The 15104-nt window shown below is 41.7% G+C and overlaps 1 protein-coding gene across 10 annotated transcripts in view; it reads left to right on the plus strand.

Annotated features, from left to right (window-relative positions):
- PKP4 (plakophilin 4) overlaps positions 1 to 15104 on the plus strand; it is a 242555-nt gene that overhangs the window by 1910 nt on the left and 225541 nt on the right. The gene's annotated exons all lie outside the window — the stretch shown is intronic.

The raw sequence follows: 15104 nt of genomic DNA on the forward strand, positions 1-15104 counted from the left end.
GCTGAAGAAAATAATTAGGCAGTGTTTAGCTAAAGAAACTGTAGTAGCCACTAAGCAAGTCCAAGCACTATCATGCAAACTACTGCCTTGACAAACATTGTTTGGGACAGGTTTGTTAATAGGGCCATATGATCAGGCTATCAAGCGGTACTGTTATCTGTTTGTCAGTATTTTTAAGCTAAGAAAAAAGCATTGTACATATTCCTCTTTGGGACTATTATATTGAACTGCCTTGTGTCCACACGCTGCTAGGTGATGTGCAGTCACTGATGATATATGCTGAATACAATTTAAAAATTAGGTATGTTTTTGACATAACTAAATTTCAGATTGCACACCAGTACCCAAATCTTGAAGAAAGCTATCTAAGCCCTGAAATCCTCTACTGCCCTTGATAGCAAGCACAGCTACAGGAAAGCTGTTAACTAGGCAGCCTCTTTGCTTGATCAATAAGCAACAGAAATAGAAGATAAGTGACAAATATATTTAAAATAAGGGTTGCTGAGTGACAGTAATGCAGCTGTTTCATAGAAGATGGATTGAGTTTACTAACTTGTCAGTGCATGAACATTTTGCTACTATCACACAAAAAATAAGTATTAGATGAAGTGGGTCTTTGCCCACGAAAGCTTAATCCGTTAGTCTTTGAGGTGCCACAGGGCTCCTTGTCGCTTTTACAAAAAACAAGGAAATTGGGAGACATGATTTAGTAGCTGATATGTCCATTCAGTCTGGGGATGCTGGGAGGTACAGAATTGGAAGAGTGACATGGATTTTAAAATGCTTGGACTCTGGGGTGTTTTTGCAAAATCAAGATTGGATGCCTTTTGGGAAGATACACTTCAGATAAACACAAGTTATTGGGTCAATACAGAGGTAACTAGTGAAATTTGAAGGCTTGTGATATACAGGAGGTCAAAGTAGATGAATGTTTAAGTTGGAAATCCTAAATTGTGCACAGGAACATTGAATATATTCTCGTAGAACACTGATTTTTAAGAAGCCAACTCTGGTTTGATATGCAGATTTGTACAATATCTTTAGTTGAAACAGATAAGTATGTAGCTTAGGATAGATTAATCCTTGTATAGTATTTTCTACATATCAATTTTACATAATAGCCCAAATGCACACGTGAATATAAAATTATCTGTTTAAAGCAGGGGTGGGGAACCTCAGGCCCTGGGGACAAGATGCAGCCCTCGGCTTGTCTGGATCCAGCCCCCGAGGCTCAGGGTCCCGCCCCCCAGCATTGGGGAACCCGCACTGGTGCTCCAGCCCTCCTGCTGTGCCCCAGGGTCTGTAGCGCACAATCTACTAGTCTGGGCACCCCTAGGCTCTGGTGTGAGAGGGGAATGTGAGGTGTGTGTTTCTCCTCAGTTGGGGGCTACAGTAAAGGTCCCCCCTCACTTCTCACTTGTGTGCATCCCCCTCCCTGACTGATTTTTTTTTTTTTTTTTTTTTTTTTTTTTTTTTTTTTTTGGTGGGTCAGTGACCCCCAACCCAAAAAAGGTTCCCCACCCCTTGTTTAAAAGGTGGCTTCAAAGTAGTAATATTTTGTAGCTAGCTTTTGATTCTGCTCATGGCTGTCAGTCATTTTATCAATCATTGGGCAAGATTTGGGAAGGGCGGGGAGAATGAAGCTTTCTTGACTAATGAAATGGGTAGACTGTACTTTTTTTTTTTTTTTTTTTTTTTTTTTTTTTGGTCTTAGAAAACATTTAAATTTGCTGAATGTCTGATACCTCTGAAAATTAAAAGATTGGAACATAATGTTTAATTTTAACTATTTTAAAATTAGGAAAAAAGGAAACTAAAATATCCAACTTTAAAAGTTGAATTAATACTGATTTAGTTAGGTTAAAATTGTACGTGTTGCCTGACCCTTGGAATGTGCTACTGAAACTATTTTTGTGTACACGTAGATAGCATGACCAATATGCTGTGCATCTTCCAATCAAAGATTGAGGTGGGGGAAGAGCATGTCCTCTGATCTAAACAAGTCAAACTTTTAACAGAAAATGATAGGATGAGAGGGTTTTTGGTTTTATTCGTCCTTACAGTAGGAGTTTCATACTTAAATCAAACTGGTACACTTTTTCATATGTGTTCGTTTTTTTAATTGTATCCTTTGGTATATATGGTTGTGACTATTTTCTTCCACTATTTGATCTGAGGAAGTGGGTCTGGCCCACAAAAGCTCATCATTTAATAAACCATCTTCTTAGTCTTTAAAGTGCTACATTGTCCTGCATTTTGCTTCAGCTACCCTAGACTAACACGGCTACATTTCTATCACTTTTTTAAGGACACTTTAATTTTGTTTTCGAGAAGACATCATATACAGGGAGAGAATTCATTAAAGTTTTCTAATTACACATTGGAAATGTTACATATCTTGTGTGACTCTTTTTAAAGCATAGCATTTTCACTTACTGCTTTGCTTATGTATTTAAAAGGTAACAAAAAGTAATAAGATACAGTATTTAGTATTTTATGTAGCAGCTTCATGTGTTGGCAAAATACTGATTTTTTTTTTATGGAAGTTAATTTTTTTTTAAATGGGATTTAATGTAACAAGCAGTTTTCTGTTTTTACATTGCTACATTAGACAGTTATAACAATTTTGAGCATAACCATCTTTACATAACTTGTAAAACAGCTGGGTTCTATGTTTAATGTGTGGCATATCAAGTAATAGGCATTAAAAAGAACTACATGCATTCTGTTATCTTTTGGAAGAAATAATAATGTATATATTCAGAACTAGATTCATATGTAAATGCTCTTTTGTTTCTTTTTAGTCAAATAAAATCAAATGTTTCACCTGTTCTGTGATTAGGTGTTATGCAGCACATAGTACAGTAAATTGTGACACAATGTGTTTGTGACTTTCATGTGGATTATTTAAACACATTAATACTTCACCAGTTATTAAGAGATCACAGAATATAGGACTTTTTCTAATAGCATCTCAATAAAATAAATCTGTTATATTACTAAATACAGAAGAATCAATTTCTGAGGCATGTCTCTGATAGTCTGTAGCTACAAGAAGGAACACAGATAAGTCCAAGGAGACTAGTGATTATGGTAGAATTTATTGTTGTAGGTAGAATAAACACGTCAGCGATCCCTAACTTGGTTGCCAGGATATGCTTGTTAAATGTGCTGAGTGAATGAAACAACCAACAATTGACTGGAGTAGTAAGAGGGTCTGAGATTTTTGTTGGAAAAGGGTTTCGTGTTTAAGTTACTTACTACTCAGTATTTTTGTGTTGTCCAATCAGCTCTCTCATTCTTCTTCCCCTGCTCCTTCCAATTTTAGTTTATATTTCTGCTGTATTTAACTTCAGTCTTACCAAAAAGTTGGACTTCCTTAACTACATAGATTTTAAACCTAGTAAAAATAGTGCAAACCGCTCTATTAGGTACAAATGAACTGGTTTAACCTTTGTTTATCTTCGTTTATGTTCAGGTTCAGAGTCTGTTTTTTGCTGTTTTTTTGTTTGTTTGTTTGTTTCTTCCTAAATTACCTGTACTCTCATGGCTCATACTCCTCAGATTTTGCAGATTGTTTCTTATTTTAATTATTTATTGACTGAAGGTAAACCAGTTCAAACCCACTCAAAGTGCACCTAATAGAGGGTCTGCAGTTGTTTAACTTCATCAATTTTAACATCATCTAGGTAAGTCAGTGCAATTGTATGTAAAGACATAGCCTTAGACTGCAAGATCTCTGGAGCCAGCCTATTATGTTCAGTGCGTGCTACAGCTCATTCTCTTTATTTATTTATTTATTTATTTATTTATTTATTTTTATTTTGTGTGTGGCCTGTAATGACTAATAGTCTAAATTCAGGTAGTAAGGGCACACAGGAAACGTATGTGATGATTAAACATTTAAACATGGAGAACCAGAGATGGAGTAAATTGATTACTTTAAAGGAATGCTTTGCATTTTTAAGTAAACTTGTATCCCAACTGTATTAATGGGACTTCACATAACAAGCTTGTTAAAATGTGTTCAGCAGGCTGCCAACACTAACAGGATAAATGTCTAGTAGGAAATTTTAACTGCTTCAATGCCACTTTAAATAATAATTTCTTGGCAATGTATTTCAATTCTGCTTCCAATCTTTTTTCAATGCTTGTGATAGATGGAGTCATTTAGTACATTTTGACATGCTTTCCTACTTGAGATTTCTGAAAGTAGAAGTCTGTATTGCAGATTTTGAATATTTGAAGAAAGTCCTTCACCCTTGAAATTCCAAATTGTTAGAGCAGGTCTGGGGAACTTTTTTTTTTTTTTTTTTTTTTTTTTAATCCAGGGCTGCTAACCCACAGAAAAATCAGTTGGGGGCCACATGCAAGAAGTGTTTAAACAAAAAACAAACCCAAACCCTCAGTGTCATGGTGCCTGATGGAGAAGGAAAGACACTCCCCACATTCCCCTCACACACGAGAGCTACTGGGGCCCAAGCTAGTAGATTTTGTGTGCTCCAGCCCCATGGGGGAGAGGGTTAGAGCACCATGGCAGGCTCCCCCCAATGCTGGGGGTGAACCCCAAGTCTCGGAGGCTGGATCCAACTCTGTGCTAGAGAGTACTACACCAAATTGCTTTTTTACCAACGAGTTTTTGTGCTCTACCATCTTTAGATTTATCCTTGTATAAGATTTTAAACTTAAAAGATAGCAGTGGCATGTTCAAATATAAACAAGTTGATCATTTACACATCACCAAATGAAGTTAGCTCAAAATATTTACAGAGCATCCCTGCTATAAGTTGCCCCAGCATACATCCATTCCACATTAAAGTTGTTGACGCTTGTAGGAACTGATGCATTATAAGTCCTCCCATTCCCTGCACTTAAGTTGCACACAAAAAAAACCCCAAATAATTTGCACAGATGGAAGTTCAGCTGCCGGGGAAAACTTTTTTCCCCTTTAAGTTGTTTCACTGTAAGTCCAAATTTTTTGGAACATATCTTGGACTTACAGTGAGGGCAGCCTGTATTTTAAAAAGGAACTCTCTAACTTGCAATTATTTTGTTTACAAGTCATGTAAAACCTGAATCAAAACACTTTGGTGGTTTTTCTGTTCTAAAAGGCACTCCTGGGAGGGGGGGGGGGGGCGGAGAGGAAGATTAGAGTGTCAAACTGATATTACAGTATATTTTTTAGGTATGTTAATTACTACATAGGCATAATATAGATTCTATGAAATCCTTTAAACTCATCTTTCAATTTTAGAAGTATAATATAAAAATGCTTAAAGTGGAGTATTTGTGCTCATGTTTAAAACCCAAGTTGTGCACATTACGGGGATTAGATAATTGCCATTTTATCTGGATTAGTCATGTTTCTTGTGATGCTCTGGACAGAAAACATAACCCTATGGGCAGGGCTTGAGAAATCAGTGTATCTACTCGCCCGTGGTGAGTAGATTTCAGCAGGTCGCCCTGGTCACTGGCGTCTCGCGCATGTGCAATGCGGGTGTCGCGCCCCCTCTTCTTGGCTTCGAACAGAGCCAGGGGCGGGGCTCCGCGGACCCACCGCCTTCGTTACTCTCCTTGTCCCTAACCCCAGGGTTTGTTGGCAGGGTCTATTGTGGGGGGGGGTGCGATCACCTCCCGACCAGAGGTGGCCGGGAGGGCTCGGCGAACCCCGAGTTCAGGCCCCCTCCTCCGGCCGGAGGGGGGGGGTTTGGTCGTGGCGTGTCCGGGGAAAAAGGGGTTGGGGTCCTGGCCCTTAGAAGGTCCTGCGGCTGGTGTCGTTCACCCAGCTTCCAGTTCTTGAGGGTTGCAGGGAGGGTGGGGGAGTGGGGGACCCGGGCCCTCCCTCACCACCGGGTCCCAGCCCGAGGCCCTAAGTGGAGTTGGCGTCTAAACGTCACCCTCCACGGCGGATGGGGCGGCAGCCCTCAACTCCTCCGCCCACGGGCGCCAAAAGGGCCCTGCCTCGGGCTCCTTCCACTCCCTGCTTGTCCGCCCCGGTGGTGGGGCTGATCGGGGTGCACTCACCACGTCGAAGTCTCCGGGTGCGTCCCAGTGCGAACCGCCAGCTGCTGACTCCATCCTTCCTGGTCGCCCCGGGGGCCGAGCCCTTGGTGCCCCTGGAAGCCAGGGTCGCCACCTCCTCGCTCCTGCCCCCCCTTCCGTCTGCCCGGTCGCCACCTTTATGGGTGCTGGGGAGTGACGTCTGGGCGTTCCGCCACGCCCGTGCGCTGCCGCCGCCCCCGCCCTTGCCCCAGCGTGGGCCCATGCCCCGTTCAGAGCCGCAAGCCGGGGCGGGCGGGCTGGCTGCTTCCGCGCGGTCCGCGCCCTCCCCCGCTCCCGGCGGGGTGCCCCGGGTTGGGCTTGCCGCTGCCCCAACTCCGGGGTTGCGATGCCGGTCGGCGCGCCGCTTGCGGCGCGCGGTTTCTCCCGAGGGAGGGGGAGTCCCGCTCCCTCCTCTAGTGCGGACCCCGCCGGGTCCGTCACAGCGGGTCTGGCACATGTGCAGTCTGAGGTTGGCGAGTAGATTTCGCCTTAGTTTGTTAAGCCCTGCTTATGGGTATTTTGATCTAGTCAAATGGGAAGGAGACTGTTCTCTACCTCATGTGGGGAGGGAGGATCAGAACAGATGAAATGTGACTCTGGTAGCCCTCTTCAGTGTCTATTCTGCACTGTGCAAGCAAAGGTTTCTGTGTGTGTGTGTGTGTGTGTGTGTGTGTGTGTGTATGATGAAATAATCCTTTGCAAAAGGCTTGCATCTGAAAAATTATTATTATTATTATTATTTTTTAGTAGTTTTCTTTTTCCCTGGAAGAAGAGAGAGGAAATCTTTACAGATACCTTTTTGTGAATAATTGAGGACTCACCTAAATTAGCAGTAGATGACAAGCATTTTATCAATAATTGAGGACCTCAACAACAGGTTGGACACACTTGCTCTGGCAGTGATCACATGACTTCAGGCTCTAGGTGGCAGGACCCCACTCCTAGTTGGAGATACAATCCCTTTCCAAGTCTGGCCTGCCGGACCTGTTGGCTTGTGGTGTCTCCCTGCCCAGAGCCTCTTTTCCCCCCTTTGCTGGTCCCAGCTTCTCACCATATCCAGCTACAGACTATGTTGTTTTGCCAGCCTCCAGCTCCTAGCCTTGCTCCTCTGACCCCTTTGGCTCTGGTCACTGTAAGTCTGCCTCAGCGCAGCTTGCATTCCTTGGGCTGTATGTGTCTGGCTCTGTCACTGCAGGTCTGCTCCTCAGTACAGCCTGGACCCCTTGCTACTCTTCGTATCTCTCTTCCCCCTTTGACTCAGACCCAGAAAATCCCAGCACACATGGAGGACGGGACCTGGCCTCCTAATTCCCCCATTGGCCTGTCCAACCTGTCAATCAGGCTGACCTGGAGTGTCGGTTTCTTTCCATTGTCCCTGGGGTCTGTCAGACTCAGGACCCTGATTTCTCATGGACCCTTCCCCTTTTGGTACTGGGAGCTGGCCAACCAAAAACTCCCACAGAGTTTTAGGGCTAACAATCCCCTTACATAAGGAATGTTTAGTTGTTTCTCTAGGCTCTGTATGGACAACTGGGTTCCTCCCTGCATGCACACTCTCACACTCATTCCATATGCTTTCGTTTCTGAAGAGAGTACTCCCTAACTGGCTACCATCCCAGGCAGGGTGGAGCGGGGGAGGAACTTCCTGTTTAATGAGCTTGTGCAGGGGCCAAGATTCTCTTCTTTAAGCTTCAAGTCCCTCTCATTACATGTCCTTAAGCCTGAAGCAAGTTTAAAGAAGGCAGTACTACTTAGCAAATTCTCTTTAACCCTTTGCTGCAATTATAGTCATGTCTAACCAATCTCAGTATTCTTAGGAGCGATGATTTCAGGACAGAAATTTTAGAGTATTTGAGCAGTGAACATTTCCCCCCTTGCTTAGTTCTCCTGCTAAAAACGGAAAATTAGGTGAGACTGAAACTAGCAAATCCTACCAGTTCAGTGCTGAAATTGGCATGACTTACAACGGAAAAATATTTCTAAGACTCCTAGTATGGATTAGTTTATTCTTTCCCTTTCCAATATCTGATTATGCTCAGTATTACCATTTACTCATGAGTCAAGGCCTCAAAAAATGGTGACTGGCTTAAAAATGAAATTTGAAAACATTTATGTTGGGTTTTTATATATTTTTTCCATTGATGAGCTATTCATGTTTTAGTCAAACTTCTGTCTGTAAACAACCACGTTCCTCCTTGCATGCATTCTCACATACTCATTCTATGTGCTTTAATTTCTGAATAGAGTATTCCCTAATAGGCTACAATTCCAGCTAGGGTGGAGTGGGGGGAAAATTAACATTCTCACTTAATCCCCTGACTCTTGGATCTGGAGAAATGTTACAATAAAAGCACAAGAGTTCACAACAACTGGAGTGCCCTTCTCACTTTCAATTAGCTGTCTTACCTAGACCGCTAATTCGAATGCTGGAAGATCAACAGCAGCAGCTTCAATCTTCCTCTGTAGTGTAGACATACAGTGAGCTATGAAACAGAGTGGTTTATCAGTATATCCCCATAGAAGTATGTTGAGGACTGTTTTCATTTACTTTTTTTTCCACTCTGAACAGGACCAAATTCCTTTCTCCCAAGTGTAATCTGAGATCTTCTATGCAGCCAGCAGCATTACAAGATTAAAACCAAGTTCAGCCTTTAGGAGAATCCTTGGTGAATGAGGTCCACTAGCAAAGTGGTATAGAAATAGTTTTTAAAATCTTTTTGCTTTTACTTTCTTCTTACAAAAGTGCAAGTGTTGGGACTTCCTGAGTCTTTAAAGATGCAAATTATAATCCAAGGTGCAAGGATTTCTGTTTTTTTTAAATTTTGGTCTGTAATACTTCAGTACATCAGACATATCTAGGTGTTTTTGGCTTTAGATCCCCACTCTTTTTTTGAGTGGGGTTAAGCTATTTGAAGGTTGTCTCTTTGAAGAAGGGCTTCAAGCTTTACATCTGACTTGTCCACACTACTTTCTGGGACAAAAACTTGTACAGTATTTACAGAAGTCTATTCCTATTCCCTTTTCCAACTTCCTGTATTGTCAGGTGTCTTCAAGGACCAACATTCTACCACATGGAACAAAGGTTTTACTCTAACAAAATATATACATGATTATATTTGCCGTCCGTGTCTAGAATTCACAAGGCAAATTTATTAATTTAATGTGTATGACAGAAAAAGTTTCCACTTTCTACATGTAACTTCTACATTTCCTTGTTATGGGTGGGAGAAGATTTATGCAGTATTTTCCTTCCTTGCCTATCTATCACCTGTCCCAGCTAAACTTAAATTCAAAGTTTAAAGAGTATCCATCATAGCACCACATTAGGCAAAACTTAACAGTTTTCTATCTTAATATCTTATAGGTGACCTGTTCTGTGGCAAACTTCCAATAGACACCCTCCTAGTGTGACTTTTAGAGAAGTTAGTGTCTTGAGTAGCAATGAAGCAAAATGCAGGACAATGTCCATGAGTAGCAATGGACAGTCTTGGCTAGTGAGTAGGCTGTATGAATGGCCTGCCTTCATCTCAGTGGGCCTCAAGATTGTCGTAACCAATGAGCATGGACTCCTGAGAGAGGATAGTTTTACTAACTCTGCAGGATGTGCTGATTGCATCCAACTGAAGTGCTACTCTGGTTCAGAGGAGATGTACATCTCTTACAGTCAATATTGAATGCAGTCAGCATGCATCTCGCTTCACATGCCCTTGCTTTATATGTGTGTTACTTTAGTAATGCCAGTAGGAAAAAAACGATGAGGATGAAAACCAGTAGAATCTGGTAGCCTTGTGCATGGGTGATGGTAAACAAAATGTCTCACAGGCCCCACACAGAACTCCAGTGGTCCCCCCCATGTGGCTCAGGAACTGCAGGTTGCCCACCAAAATTCTTGAGCTTTCTTTATACTGCAGCAGAAACTTAATGCTGGCAGTTGATGTAGCAAAACTGGTGCTAACCAGCTTAGCCACTGTCAGACTTGAAAACATTGTTTTTATAAGTAAGTGTAAATGTCCATTTCATTATACACAGAGAAACTGCTGAAACAAGATTCCATAAATAATTGAAATTTACAAATGAACAAAATAAGAAAAACGCTGTTTGAAAACTTGAATATTTGGTATAAGGATATTTACTTTGTCTATTTTGACTGTTTTTAATAGCTTGATAGCCCTAATCAAATGATTAAAGTTAAATTGTGGTTAATTGCACTGTTAAACAATACCGTTTATTTAAATATTTTTGATGTTTTCTATATTTACAAATATATTGATTTCAACACAGAATACTCTATTTTATATTTCAAATATTTGTACTAAAACAAAAGAAATAGTGTATTTTTTCAGTTCAACTAGTGCAATTACTTTAGCATAGTCTTTTTATAATGGAAGTTGACTTTACAAATGTAGAATTGTGCATACAAATCTACATTCAAAAATAAAACAATATAACATTTTAGAGTCTTCAAGACCTCTCAATCCTACTTCTTGTTTAGTCAGTTGCTGAAACAAACAAGTTTGGTTATGCTTCACAGGAGATAATGGTGCCTGCTTATTTACAATGCAATCTGAAAATGAAAACAGGAACTCTCGTGCTATTGTTGTAGCTGGTGTTGCAAGATACTTAAATGCCAAATGTGCTAAAGATTCATATGTCCCTTCATACTTCAACCACCATTCTGGAGCCCATGCCTCCATGCTGATGACCAGTTCTGCTCAACAATCTAAAACAGTGCTGACTGATGCATATTCATTTTCATGTCTGAGTCAGATGCCACCAGCAGAAGGTTCATTTCCCTGCCCCCTGTTTTGGTGCTTCAGGTTCTGTAGTTTCTGCATCAGTGTTGCTTTAAAAAATTTCTGAAAGCATGTTCCCTGCATGATCCCTTGCAAGTTTTTGGAAGGCACTTCAGATTCCTAAACCTTGAGTCAGTGCTGTAGCTATCTTTAGAAATCTCACATTGGTACCATCTTTGCACTTTGTCAAATCTGTAATGAAAGTGTTTCTTAAAATGAGTATGTACTGGGTTATCATTCAAGACTGGTATAACATGAAATATATAGTATAATATGGGTAAAACTGATCAGGGGACATACAGTTCTTTCCCAAGTAGTTCAGTCTCAAATTTAATTAACACACTTTCATTAAAAAAAAAAAAGTCATCAGCATAGAAGCATGCCCACTAGAATGGTGGTTGAAGCATGAAGGGGCATATGAATGTTTAGTGTATGTAGCAGTAAATGTCTTGCAATGCCAGCTACAGAAGTGCCATGTGAACACCAGTTTACATTTTCAGGTGACATTGTAAAATAAGCAGGCAGCATTATTCCTAGTAAATACAAACAAAGTTGCTTGCCTTAGTGATTTGGTTGAACAATCAATAGGGCTGAGTTTACTGAATGGCTCTAAAGCAGGGCTACTCAACTTTTGAAGCCTCAAAGGCCAGTGATACTCACAGCACATACCAAGTGCCGCAACTTAAGTATGGTTGCATATACATGCAAATAGCTTCTTTCACATTGACCTGCATGAATACAAAGCACTTACCACAATGCTCTGGTGTTCCCAGCACCTCCTCCCTTGAGGCTAAAAACACAGACACCCTGTACCCGTCTTTTTCCAACCAGCCTGTCCGCTTGCAACTTTCAGTGCTCACCTCTGGGAGACACCTTGCCATTGTGGAGCATGTTCCCAGTGGAGGGCATGTTCAATTGTTTTACAATGTGATTAGTCTACAGCTCTAATTTTGACATTTTGAATTTATTTTAATGGTGAGTATATTTAACATTTTGAACCTCAATGGCTACTGTCCTAACAGAATTACTATCTGACCCACCAATTATTTCCTGTAACTGAAAATTTAAATAGAAATAAAAGAGCTAAAATGTATACATGATCTGTCAAATGTGTGTGTATGCGTGCGCGCATATATATATATGCACGCTTACACACACATATTTGACAGATCATGTATACATTTTAGCTCTTTTATTTCTATTTAAATTTTCACAGTTACAGGAAATGGTGGGTCAGATAGTTATATTACTGTGTGTATGTGTACATACATACATACAAATTCAACTTAAGAACAAACCTATAGTCCCTATCTTGTACGTAACCTGGGGACTGCCTGTATGTAAGTCGGAACTGGCTCCAGATTCAGCTGCTGCCACTGAAACTGACCAGGGGCTGACTACAGGAAGCCGGAGGCAGAGTTGCTCTGCCCTCAGCTTCCTGGAATCAGCCTGATCAATTTCAACAGCTGCTGAATCTGGAGCCTGGGACAGAACAGCTGGGGCGCTGCCCGGTAGGTTCCCACAGGACCAACCCGGCAGCACCCCAGCTGCTCTACCCGAGGCATCCGGGAGAAGCTTTTCTCACCCCGGAGGACATGGGTGGCGACCCGCCGCCCGTGAGCTCCGGGGCGTAAGTTGGGGACTGCCTGTGTGTGTGTGTGTGTGTGTGTGTGTGTGTGTGTGTGTGTGTGTATATAATATACACACATACATACAGAGTTAAGGAAAATGTAATCATGCCATGCCTCTCAACTATAAACAATGTTTAGCATCATTTCAGAGACAATAGGTTTTTACTGTTATTTTTAAAATGAACAAATAGTGGTTGGCTATGCTTGTAGGTAAACCATAGTTCGTACTAATTCTACGGCTCTTACAGTAGATATTCATTGTTGGTAATGAGGAGTCCTGTGGACTCCCTTGTTGTTTTTGCAGATCCAGACTAACACGGCTACCCCTCTGATTATTGGTAATGGTTTCTCTTGTAGCATAGAAAAGGTCTTGAGATGGAAATAGGGTGACCAGTTAGCAAGTGTGAACAATTGGGACAGGGGTATGGATTGTAATAGGCACCTACAAAGCCTCCAAATATCAGAATTATTATAAAATCAGGCCATCTGGTCAATGTTACCTCTAACTTTTTTTCCGTCCATGTGCAAAATACTTTATGTGCACTGAGGTGGATGTGGATGTGGAGCGTCAATAGAAACACATGCTGCTGGTTGTGGGCACTCTGCCAATCAGCTGGGCAGCACGTGAATCTCTCATGGATGACGGCCCAAGTGCTCAGCTTACAGGGAACGCTGCATCTGGTCACCCTAATATTAGAGCTTGCACTTCGTTCAGGGAAAAGGTGCACAATAACTAGTTAGGAATATTTACATAGTGTATTTTAGAGAGATGACAGAAACCTTCAGGGTATGTTGAATGGGGGGGGGGACTAAAAAATCTTACAGCAGGTCCCTTTGCAGGAGGCCCGCTTGTTCATAATTCAACAAAATGAAGTTGTTTTCTCCTTTCCTAACCTCAGTAAGGGCACTTTATAACAGACAAGTGGGGATATAACCTGAAGAGCCTCTAACATACAACAAAATTACTTCTTTCTTCAAGGAGATTAGCTCATCACTGTCTTGGAAAATTCACAAATTCTGTTTAGAGCATAAATGTCCAGAAGCTTGACCAAGGGTGTCTTTGTAAGTAACTGGGGTCCGTTTTAAGTGGTGTTCCCTTCCATTCCTCCCTGCCCCCTACTGATAGAAAAAGTGGCTAGGAAGATGGTCAATCTTTGCAAATCACAACTGCCTTATGCAGTTAATTGAATGTGGGTGTTCAAAATCAAACAGAACCTTCAAAACATAGTGAACCTAAATAGCAGCACAGAACACTGAGCCAGTACTGGTAGCTCTAAACAAAATTTATGGGACCATGGGAAACTTGGCCACCCCCAAGATATGCGGACAATCAACTAACTAAAATCATGCCGGACCATGGAAGTTGCGGGACCAGAGAGCGCTGGACTACAGAGGTTCAACCTGTAGTGATTTCTTCCCACTTCTCCTCCTCTCCCCTCCCTAGTGAAACCCGGCTTCGAATTTCTTTCACTACAGCTTCTGGAAGGGAACTTAATTATTTCTCACTTAGTTATCTGATTGCTTTTCAATGGGGCAACTTGGGGACCAAGGATTAGGGATGTTAAATTTCGATGAATTAATTTCGATTTCCATCAGCTATTCGATTAGTCGATAAGAACTTCCTCATTCCTCCTTTGAAATGTACAAGAGCCCCAACAGGGGCTCCTGTGCATTTCAAAGTTGGAGTGTGGCGTGGAGCCCAGGCCCAGTGGGGGAGTCCCGTTGACCGTGGGCTCCATGCAGGCGCTTCAGCTTTGAAATACACAAGAGCCCACGCTGGGGACATCTGTAATGTCAAAGCTGCCACACTGAGTGGAGCCCGGGGCAAGTGGGGACTTCTTGTACACGGAGTCTCCTCCTCCCACGGAGCTGGAGCTGGGGGGAACCGGCTTTTAAGCCAGCTCCCTCCAGTACTCCCTTCTCATACCTCCCCTCCTTACTGTCTTTGTGATAGTGGCAGCAAGGGAGGGGCAACTAGTCAATTACTGTATTGACTATCAAATAAGCTTTTGCTTATCTGGTAATCGATTAGTCGCTGAGGATGTTCTAATGGAGTACAAAAGCCCTCAAAGTTACTTAAAAAAATTGCAGTGCCATGCTGTTTTGGACTCTAGATTATTATTTTGACTTAATTTCAGTGTCACATATTCCAACACCACAGAAAAAGTAGTCTGCAGTTGATCCTTCATCTCTCTTTTCTCTCATGAGCTCTGACATTGAGAGAGCTTCTCCCATGGACATAGCTACCACCTCTCAGGTAGGAGGATTAACTACACCAAAGGGATAGGTTTCTTCTGTTGATATGGAGCATCTTAATTAAAATGCTACACCAGCACAACTGCATGCCACAATTTGCTGACGCATTTCAAGTATAGACCTGCCCTCAAGTTACGTGTTTTTGCTTTTTCTCTTAGATCAGTGGTTCTCAAACTTTTTGGTCTGTGGACCACCTTGCTCAATGCAAACTTTGCCGTGGACCATGAGTTGCTATTGGAAACTCAGTGTTGATTACATAATTACACCCAAGTCATTTTGCTAGAGCTGCAGCTAAGAAGAAGGGTTTAATTTAAGCTATTAAACAGATTAAGAGTTTTAACTTTCTCATGTTAGTTTTCAAACTTCATTTTGAAACACAAAA

This window comes from Pelodiscus sinensis, chromosome 7, assembly GCF_052426305.1.
Source record: "Pelodiscus sinensis isolate ZL-2025 chromosome 7, ASM5242630v1, whole genome shotgun sequence".
Taxonomy (NCBI): domain Eukaryota; kingdom Metazoa; phylum Chordata; order Testudines; family Trionychidae; genus Pelodiscus; species Pelodiscus sinensis.